At 38.3% G+C, this 11634-nt stretch overlaps 1 pseudogene; it reads right to left on the bottom strand.

The window, feature by feature from the left end:
- Nucleotides 1-1387: 1387 nt before the first annotated feature.
- LOC116893066 lies at nucleotides 1388-9529 on the bottom strand (annotated as a pseudogene).
- Between the last annotated feature and the right edge of the window lie 2105 nt (nucleotides 9530-11634).

The raw sequence follows: 11634 nt of genomic DNA, 5'->3' as shown, positions 1-11634 counted from the left end.
GTGGCTGATAAAACCTTGAGCTACAAAACACAATCTGAAGTATCTGTACATAGGCAGCATGACCTAACCTTGGTCCTTTCCCTTTACTAAACTTGACTCTGGACTGGTCTGAACTATGGTTTCAGGATGGGATATGACAAACAGCATTGGTTTTCAAAGGGATGCCCATACTATCCTTCTTCCAACATCAAGAAGCCCAATGAAGAGTAATTGTCTTCATAGGAAAGACACAAAAGAAGGTGTCTTATAGGTATCCATAAAGGGAGACTGCTCAGACATAGGTTTAAGCCAACAGTAAGCCTATTAGCCAGCTGGTAACAGCATTGGTTTTTCTGGATCTCAATGTAGCCCTGAGCATTTCTTATGATGAACTTTTAAGCATAAATACCATACTCTATGCTAACATACTTCAGTTAAAAATATGATTAGCTAGAAGCTGAACTACAGAAGCCAAAAAGTAAGAATAATACATTGGGAGACTTTCCCAGAACTGGACTTTCATGACTAAGGGGGTTTTTTGTTTTTAGTTTTTCAGTTTTTGTTTTGTTTGTTTTGTTTTTATTTTGGCAAGTAGTGTTGGCTGTGCTCTGAGTTTTATGTCCTAAGGGTACGTTCATCATGAAGTCAGTTGTAGTAAGCTGTGGGGGCCTCCATTGAACAAACAAAGTGGGTTTGGAAGCACTGGAACTTCATACCAGAGGGTGATAGGTGCTTCACCTGCTCCCTGGCCAGATACCTGTCACATACTGTGGTATCCCATGGAGGATTATGACAATAAGTCATGTAGGGACAGTGTGCTAACACCCTCCACATGCAGATGAGGCATCCCTAATATCTCAGGTGAAGTAAATATAAAGCTTCTGCTGTCAAACCACAACCCACGACAAGATGCATATGATATCTTATACCAATAAGGTATAAGAAGGAATAAGAATGTGAGAATTACTCCATCAAGGATCGCTCTGAGAGCTTCTGTCATATAAGAACTGTAATTCTTCCTGGAGAGAAGAGTTCTCTCCAAGAGATTCTGCCACTAGATGCTGCCCTGGCAACACACCACAGTCACTTCCTACCCAGTAGCCCCAACCTGTCCACTGCATTTTACCTGCTATCCTAGCCCCCTGCCAGTGCTTCACCACTTTGTAACAACCATAGCAGAAGCTTCAAATACAATTCCACTCCCTACTTGTGCTAGCCTTTCAGCAACAATAGCAGTGAAAGAAAGTGGCTACCTTGACATGGCTCCCCATTCCCCCTCAAAGAGTGTAATGGTTTGTTTGCTTCAGCTGTCCCCCACCCCCACAGATCTCCATGGATATTTTCTGGCATACAGATCATCATGTCTGATTTATTTCTTCATGTTCTATAGCTCAAGCATGTGATATATTTAGGTCTTCAATGTTATTGATACATCATGGTATTCCCTGCATTCGCATCTCCCACGTAGCAGTAATCTTTTGCCTGGCTCATGTTGCTCTATTGGCAGCACACCAAAGTTCTAGAACAAAGAGAAATAAATTCACTCAAAAGGAGTAGAGTGCAGGAAATAATGAAAAAAATAAGGTATAAAACTAAACAGAGAATTCACAAAAGAGGAATCTCGAATACCTGATAATCACTTAAAGAAATGATCAAAGTCCTCAGTGATCAGGAAAATGCAAATCAAAATGACCCCATGATTCCACCTTAGCCCATCAAAATGGCTAAGATCAAAAATTCACATTACAGCACATGTTGGCAAGGATGTGGAGAAAAGGAACCTTCCTCCACTGCTGGTGGGATTGCAAACTGGTGCGACCACTCTGGAAATCACTTTGCAGGTTCCTCAGAAAATTGGAAATATATATACCTGAAGACCCAGCTATACCTCTCCTGGGCATATACCCAGAAGATGCCCCACCATGCTACAGGAGTATGTCCCACTTGTTCATAGTGGCTTTATTTGTAACAGCCAGAAGCTGTAAACAACCCACATGTCCCACGATGGAAGAATGAATAAGGAAAACATGATTCATTTGCATAAGAAAATACTATTTATCTATTGACAAGAAGGACATCCTGAGTTTTGCCAGCAGATGGATGGAACTAGAAAATCTCATCCAAAGTGAGGTAACTCTGACCCAAAGTGACATGCATGGCATGTACTCACTAATATGTGCATATTAGCCCAAAAAAGTACAGAATACCCAGGATACAGTCCATAGAATTCAAGGAAGCTAACAAGTCAAAGGTCACAAGTGAGGATGCCTCAATCCACTTGACAGGGAGAAGAAAGCAATCATAGGGCGCAGAAGGAAGAAGGGACTAGGGTGGAAAAGAAGACAGGCAAAAGAGGACACATTATCTGGTATTGGGGGTAAACAGGACTAAAGCCCTGAGGATCAGCTGAAAAAAAGTGAAAACAAGCAACCTTGGGAGATGGGTTGTAGATGAACCCTCTAGAAGGTACCAGAGACCTGGGAGGTGAGAGATTCTCAGGACACAAAGGGAAGGACTCCAGAAGAAATGCCCTCAGAAAATTGGACATAGTACCACCTGAGGACCCAGCTATACACTCCTGGACATACACCTGAAAGATGCTCCAACATATAACAAGGACACATGCTCCACTATGTTCATTGCAGCCTTATTTATAATAGCCAGAGAATGGAAACAATCCAAATGTCCTTCAACAGAAAAATGGATACAGAAAATGTTGGTACATTTACAAAATGGAGTACTACACCACCATTTAAAACAATGAAACTCACAAAACTATAAAATGTCATCCTAAGTGAGGTAACACAATCACAAAAGAACACACATGGTATGTATTCACTGATACGTGGACATTAGTACAAAAGCTCAGAATACAGACATTATAACTCAGAGACCATAAGAATCTCAAGAAGAAGAAAGACCAAAGTGTGGATGCTTCAGTCCTACATCAAAAGGGCAGCAAAGTAACAACAGAAGGTATAAGTGGGAGGGACATAGGGGGAAGAGAGGAGGGGTAGAGGCAAAAGAGGGGGCCAGGATCAGATGTGGAAGGAGACAGGGGAGATGTTCAGATGGTCAGGAAATTGAACAGAGGTGTGTAGTGATGACAGACGAGGAACAGGGGGAAGCCAACAGAAAGACCCAGATGCCAGGAAAGCAAAGGCTTCCAGGACCCAACAGAAATGATATTGTCTGAAATACCCAACAAAGGGGAGGGGGAACCTGTAGAGACTATATCCAGAGGTTAGGCACAGCCCCTGGTTGGTGATGGGGCCATTCACCCTTCAAAAATTTAACCCTGAATTGCTCCTGGCTAAAGGAAATAGAAGGACAAAGAATGGAGCAGAGACTGAAGGACAGACCATCCAGAGACTGACACACATGGGAGTTTGAGAAAGGACTGAGATAGCCAAGGGAATTGCAACCCCATAGGAAGAATAACAATATAAACCAATCAGACACCCAGAGCTCCCAGGGAATAAACCACGAACCAAAGAATAGGCATGGAAGGACCCAGGGTTCCAGCTGCAGAAGTAGCAGAGGACAAAGTTATTTGGCATCCATGGGAGGGGAGGCCCTTGGTCCTTTGAAGGCTTGATGCACCAGTGTAGGGAAATGCTAAGGCAGTGATGTGGAGTGAGTGGGTGTGTAGGGGAGCTACCTCATACAAGCAGGAGGATAGGGTGGTATAGGGTGCTTTTGGAGGGGAAATTGGGAAGGAGGATAACATTTGAAATATAAATAAATAAAATGATAAATTAAATTTAAAAAAAAAGAAATGCCCTACAGTCAGGAAAGGGAACTGGTAGAAAGACAGATTGTCAAGTGAAGGAATGGGGTTGACATCACACAGTCAAAAACTCTGACCCAGATTTGTTCCTGTCTGAAAGAACTGCAGGGACAAAAATGGAGAAGAGATTGAAGGAAAGGAGGTCCAGTGACAGGCCCAAATGGGGATCCAATTCAAGGCTCAGCAAGCAGCTGAAAGAGTCAGATGCAGATACTTATAGGAAACTAATGGACAGAAGCTACTGACCCTTGTGGTTGAATTAGGGTAAAACTAGGAGAAGGTAAGGAGAAGGGTGACCCCATAGGAAGACCAGCAGTCTTCCTGGATTCTCAAGATCTCTCAGACCCTGTGCCACCAACCAGGAAGCATACACCAGCTGACATGAGGCCCCCAACACATCTACAGCAGAGGACTGCCTGCTCTGACCTCAGTGAGAGAAGATGCACCTAACCCTTCAGAGAATTGAGGCCCAGGAAGTGGGAAGGTCTGGTGGCCTAGTGCTGGTGGGGACAACCTTTTGTAGACAGGGGTGGTGAAGAAGAATAAGATGAAGAACAATCAGAAGGCGAACTGAGAGAGGGATAAAGACTGGACCATAAAAATAAAACATAGAACAAAAAACATAAAAATTAAAATAAAATAAAATCTCATTTCTGTTTGAAAAATGCTTAAGGCACAAAATGATAATTACAAATGAGTACTTTCTTACACAATGTATTGAATAAATAATAAATGAAATCACACAATGGCATGAATTTGGAAATGCAGGGAAAAACAAAAAATACAAAGTTTATCAGTCACAATAACTTATACTTTATGGCATGATTTGAGTCGGTTTCCATCTCTGCTGCACTTCGTATTGTCTTTCTACTCAGTTTTGTTTATGTGCTAAGATAAATGGCAATGTGTTCTAATTAACCAATTCTCCTTATGTGTTCCTGAATACATATTGTATTTTCACACATCCAATAACTATTCAAGTTAGTGTTCAAATGACACTGAACTCAGTGTTTACAAAGCTCTGGCAAATATTTAAGTATTCAGTGAATGAGAAAATACTTGAAAAATGAAATAAATGAGTATATATCAACACTTTACCTGCTTCCACTTAATTAGGTAATAATCAATAAAGTCATGAGGATTTGTAGCATCCAGTGATTCTTGATGTTCTTTTATTTTCTTCAGAATGTAGTTTCTAGTATGATACACATTTTTAGCTAATGTCATATGACTTCCCGGACAATAATCAATGAAAACAGGGAAAGAACTGCAGAACTACAAGGAAAAACACCTAGAATTTATTAAATGCATGAGGTATAATAAAGAAATACATACATACTATAATCTAGCAAGCCTGATTTTGATTTATAGTCCCATAAATGATTTATTTTCACCTTGAAGGAGAGTTGCTCCATTTTATACATAATAAAATTATATGAATTCTATGTAGTAGAAAAATTGAGGAAGAAAATCCTGCCCATATAATCCTGGTTCACAGTGAATTTTTTCACATTCAGTAATAATTCAATTTTGCCTATAAATTTTAAATATCATATGATATGAAGTAATGTAATCCATACACTTTGGATGCTAGTACATGCTAAGAAAATAGGGTAAATAATTTACTGCAGAAAGCTTTTCAATCAGCCAATCTCTGACATGAAGTGAGAACTTGGAATTGTGTGCACCTCTAAAGATTCCTTGACAAAAATTACACACCATTATTTACTTCTTTGTGGTCCAAAACTACTATATAGGCAGAGAGCAGGAGATGCTAATTCATCACAGGGAAAGATTGTGAACATATTCGCGATCCACCATTCATATTATCATTTCTTCCTGTTCCCTTGTCATGGAGGATCCAAAATAAAGCAGCAAACATTTCAGTGGTTTCAGTGCTTCCTGTATCATTATCCAAAATATCTTTAGAAGAATATTTTCTGTCTACACTAAGTTATTTATGCCAAATGCAGAAATGGGTAGGTTTTAACTATTGATAGTACAAGAACTTGTGAGTAGTTCAAGAATGTTCTTCTATGAGTGACTGAATATCTTTCTAAAAATCAATGGATTAATTTGTAGAAAAACCTCTCTGTGTGTCAAATAAAAATAACATCACATAGGAAGATAAGCAGCTTGAGCTATCTTGGCATTTGTGCTTTGTTTATCTGTTGGTTTAGTGAAGGACATAGACCTCTCTTCAAGAGGTCCCATTCATACTACTCTAGGCAGGGCATGGGTACCACTACATCACTGTTAGTCCACGTGTTATTTGATCTGTGAAAAAGAATAGTCATAACTTTGCTTTCAGGAGGAGATGAATTTTCTTCACCTATATCCAGGGACTGCTCACAATCTTGATGTTCTCATTGAGTTTTTCCATCAAGCTAAGAAAATCTTGATCTTTATAATCAAAACAATTCTGGAAAATAAAGGAGCAGATGACATTGCAAGGAGCACAGCCCAAGATGAAGGTAGGGTCACAGGGTGAGCCTGAGGAATGGGAAACAATTGCAATATGTTATTAAAATATACCAAGAGGGCACTTTATCTTTGTTAATGGGTAAAATCCCTGGAGAAATTTTAAACTTCACCAAAATATGATTTTCAGTCTTCATTTTATTTTGGAGAAAGTACTTAAAGACAAGTTTCTTCATAATTTAAGCAGATAACTTGACTGTTCTATGAAATGTATTTCAGGGGTGAGTAGCATTCACATAGCAATTGAAGATCTGTTCATCACCTGAGCCAAAACAGTGAATACAGAGAGAAATGGTTTACAGAACAGAAGACAAATATGTAATATACTTAGCAAAAATGAGGTGTTGTTAATGAAAACAATTCAAGGTTACTTAAACAAGTCATTTTATTAAGTTCTTTGTGTTTGAAGACTAATACTGTCATGTGTAAATTCTTAAAGCATACAAATCATAATAAAATGAAATTATGATAATTTTTCATATCATGACGAAATTCTATTAAATACAGCTAAGGAATGAAAATATACTTTGACTCATAAGTACCCAGGACTATGAAAATGAGCATTCAAGACACATTGCCACATCAGTGAAGTTGGGGAGATGAAAGCAGTTCAAGAAAATGAAAAGAAATAACATCTGGTTTGGAATCTTTAAATGTAGATGAAGTCACTGCCACCATTTCCAATAGCAAATGATCTGTGGTAAAAACGACTAGCAATAAATAAGGTATGTTCTAAGGATGTAACTTATTAGAAAATTAAAATAAATGCTGTGTTCATGATACCTGATTTAAAAGCAACAGAGAAAGCATGATTTTGAATAGAATAATACCAGTAGATCCATTGGACTCTAACCTGTATCAGGATGGAAAAGTCAAAACAGGAAAGTATGATCACCATTGGTTTTCCTCAGTTCCTCCACAAGGCACCGTGTTTCCTCTTGAACATGGTCCTCAATGCTCTTTTTCCCCATGCCCAAATTCTGCAAGGTCATGAGTGTAAAGCGTCTTATTTCTTTCCATCTATTTCCATGGCTAAAAACAATCCCTGAACAAATGGGAATAGAAACTACAATGTGATCCCAGGAAGTAGGAGAGCATTGGCGAAGACACAACCCTAGAGAGGCATAGTCTGAGCCCCAGGATCAAGTCTGGCCTTTGCTGTCTATCTTCTTCCTCACTGTGAATGCTACCCAGATCACTCATAAGCATGTACACTTACCAAGGCCTTTATTATTTTTTTTCAGCTACCGGGAAGCTTCCTCTTTCAGTAACCTCCTCTCCGTGATCAATCAAGTCTTCTTTTATTGCTTCATATCCATGCAATATCACAATGGGCTTCATGCCAAAGTACAGAGTGAACACAGAGCCATTCACTTTTGAGAACTGGAAATTGAAAAGCATAATAATGATTAATTGTTACTTTTCAGTGTTGTCACAATGTGATGGCCCAGGCAGTTGATATTTAGATAACAATAAAGAGTCACATCAAACATATTCAGCAAGTCTCTTAATCATGTTTCAGTAAGTACTTGAGGCAAGAGTTTTCCAAATTCATTTTGGGGATGAATTGCTCATGAATAAAAGACTCTATCCCATGGGCAGTCACCAAATGCTGACACTATTACTGATGCTATGTTGTGCTTACAGACAGAAACCTAGCATTTCTTTCCAATGAGAGGCTCTACAAGCAGCTGACTGAAAAAGATATATACTTACAGTTCAACATTGGACTATAAGAAGGGTAAAGAAGAGTGGGAGGATTGAAGAAACTGAAGGGGATAGCAACCCCACAGGAAGACAAAGAGTGTTAACTAACCTGGACAACTGGGAGTTTCCAGAGAATACGCCACAAACTAAAGAGCATACACAAACTTGTACAAGGCTTCTCACACATGTATAGCAGAGGACTACCTTCTCTGGATTTAGTGGGAAAGGATGAGCCTAAGTCTAAAGAGACTTTATACACCAGGGAAGGGGGATGACTAAGAGGCACCCTCTCAGAAACAAAAGAGAAAGGGAATGAAGAAGAACTCTTCAAGGGAGTGATAGACAACATTTGGGAGGTAAATAATTTAATAATAATAATAATAATAATAATAATAATAATAATAATCTAAAAATCTAAAAGTACTCAACATTTAAAAATACTCTTTTTTATCACTTGATGCCTGGACAATCTAATTCCATGTTCACTCATAATAAAATAAGTATCAATGCTCAGATGATGGTTTCAGCAACACCTATAAGGCTTTTCCTGTGCAGCTTAGCCCCAGGAAGAAGAGAGAAAATCCATAGTGGGGACCCCAAGTCCATTCTATCATTACTACAGATGTGGAGACGGTGTACCACTGAAGCAGCACACAGCATGGGCATCTGCTAAGAGAACAGATTCACCCTGAGGCATTCATGGTCCCAGGCACAGAATAAAAGTCAATTTGGATAGTATCAAATATGTTTAGTTATCTTATTTCCTGTGTTTTGCCTCATCTACGGATAGTTTCTTTTAATAAAACATCAGTTATTTAGAGAACTTCAGCACCAAATGCTAATAAATACAGAGCTTTAAAGTGCTGCCTGACTTGGTGGATGGTATCATGTGTCCCTTTCCAGAGACTTAGCAAAAAATATGGAAACAGAAATAAAATAAAGATGAGAAGTATACATAGTTTTTGCAATTTTCCAAATGTCATTATAATATGCAAATACCCAAAGTTCTCTAATTCACCATTGAAACTGCTTTTTCTTCAATTTCTGATGGGGATAAAAAATGACCTTTACAGGTTTTTAGCTTTACAGTCATTGATTACAATGCCGTTTGGGCAAGTCCTGAAAATGTACACAAAAATAATATTATACAGACTTTACAGGTTATATTTAGGAATATATGTATATAAATATATCTATATGCATGTAACAACAATAATAAAAGAATGGCCATGGATTATATAAAAGAACAAGAAGGAGTATATGGGAAGGATTGGAAAGAGAAAAGAGGAAGAATATATTATAATCTCAAAATAATAACTATGTAATTATAATCTCAAAATGAAAAGAAATTTTTAAAAGAGTTATATTTACCTTTCTTTGAAAGGTACTAGAGGAGCATACTTACACTGGTTAAGGATTGGATGATGTTCTTCAAATCTAGATGAAAGAAATTGCCAATAATTGGGAGAGGAGTAGGGCCTGAGGAAGCTTTCCTCTCCCAGAACTCTGCCTCCAAATTGACAGGAGAATGAGACAGGAGAGAGTGAGCACCAGCAACATGACCAGATCCATTGAGTTTCTCTTTACTGACACAGCTCTGATCAGGTAGCTTATAGCTTTTATCATGTGGGTACAGAATCAATATGGCATAATTGACTAATCAGCTAGCTGCTGATCTATAATCTGTCTTTTACATGGACTTTATTCTAGTGACAATAAAAAAAACAAGGTGTTCTTCATGCTTTAGTATCTCATGATATACCTCAAACTATCTACTCATCTGCTTTATCTTCCCAAGGTTAGAAGTGTATACATGAGCCACCATGCCCAAGTTTAACGGCATACATAACTGTGTATTTAACTTCAAATATTTGTTACCTTAAACATTTACACAAGCATTCTCAATAAGTGTAGCTTTATACGCATTTAATACACCATTTTTGATTGGGTTTTTTGGGTTCTTTGGTGTTTAGCTTCTTGACTTCTTTAGTTCTTTATAGATTTGTATATTAGCCCTCTATCAGATGTCAAGTTAGTGAAGTTTTTCCCCAATCTGTAGGTTTCTGATTTTTCCCTGTTGACTATGTCCTTTGCCTTACAGAAGCTTTCCTGTTTTGTGAGGTCAATTCTTGATCTTAGAGTATAAGTCATTGGAGTTCAATTTAGGAAAATTCCCCCTATGCCAGTAAGTTCAAGAATCTTTCTCACTTTCTCTTCTATTAAATTCAGTGTCCCAAAGTGGGATCTAGCTCAAGGGGAGGCCTCAAGGCCTGACCCTATTACTGAGGCCATGGAATATTCACAAAAACGGACCTATCATGACTGCACTCTGAAAGATCCAAAAAGGAGCTGAAAGAGTAAGATTCAAATATTTATACCCAACAAATGGACAGAAGCTGCTGGCCCCTGTGGTTGAATTAGAGAAAGCTAGTAGAGGCTGAGGAGGAGGACAACCCTGTAGGAAGACCAGCAGTCTCAATTAAACTAGACCTCCAAGATCTCTCACACACTGAACTGCCAACCAGACAGCATGCACCAGCTGATATGGGGCCCCCAACACATACACAGCAGAGGACTGCTGGCTCTGTGTTCAGTCTGAGAATATTCACCTAACCATCACAAGAAGGGAAGCCTCAAGGATTTAAGAGGTCTTGTGAAGTGGTTAGTGTGGAAATCCTCTTGGAAATGGTGAAGTTGTTGAGGTGGAAGAGATATGGGATGTGGAACAGTCAGAGGGTGGACCCAGAGGGAAACATAATCTGGAGTGTAAATCAAAAAGAATAAATAAATTTTTTAAAAAGTATTTAAAAGACTGAAGAATACAACTAAGTAAATAAAGTATGTCTAGTGTTACTCAGACATCTTTAATAAAAGGTTATGTATTATCCCATCCTATAGTACAAGTCATGGAAAATAAAGACTTGTTATTTGTTCTACTGGTGAAAAGACAAACAGAAGAACTGTCAGTATCACACAATTCATATAAAAAATGAATTCAATGAGATTTTCTTATGGTCATACTTATTCACTGTAGTTTTATTATACCTTTTTATTTAAAATAGATTCTCGTCTAATACCATACATCCATGCCTCTCATGCCTCTACTTCTGCATTTTCCCCCCACCTCTCCTCTTCCCCCAGATTTACTCCCCATCTTTTTTCTGTTCAGAAACATGCAGGCCTTCAAGAGATGACAGTCAAATGGGGCAAATAAGGATACAGTAAATCAACACAAGGGCCCTCATATTGAGACTGGATAAGACAACAGAGTCGAAAGGAAAAGAGATTCAAGATCAGGCAAAAGAGCCATTACATCAGTTAGGAGTTCCACAAAATCACCACACTATCAGCTATATGACTATGTAAGAAAAGTATTGCGATTGGACCCTTCACATCACTCTAGAAGTGAAACTAGCTCAGTATAACTGACCACAGAAACATCTGATAACTAAGCAGAAAGTACTTGAGGAACTCTGAATCCTTGAATATATTGTCTCCCCAAGAAAAGGTGTTTTGTATTTTTTTTATTCTTGTCTAAATTAGAGTTAATATTGTTGTGATGAAATATCATAACCAAAAGCAAATTACAGAGGAAAGACTTTAATTGGTTTACAATTCCATATCATGATTCATCCTTGGAAGAAGTCAAAACAAGAACTCAGGCAGGGTAGGGTTCA

Source organism: Rattus rattus, chromosome 2 (assembly GCF_011064425.1).
Source record: "Rattus rattus isolate New Zealand chromosome 2, Rrattus_CSIRO_v1, whole genome shotgun sequence".
In the NCBI taxonomy this organism is placed as follows: domain Eukaryota; kingdom Metazoa; phylum Chordata; class Mammalia; order Rodentia; family Muridae; genus Rattus; species Rattus rattus.
Note: the sequence above shows the minus strand (reverse complement) of the source record. Positions and strands in the feature narration are given on the sequence as shown.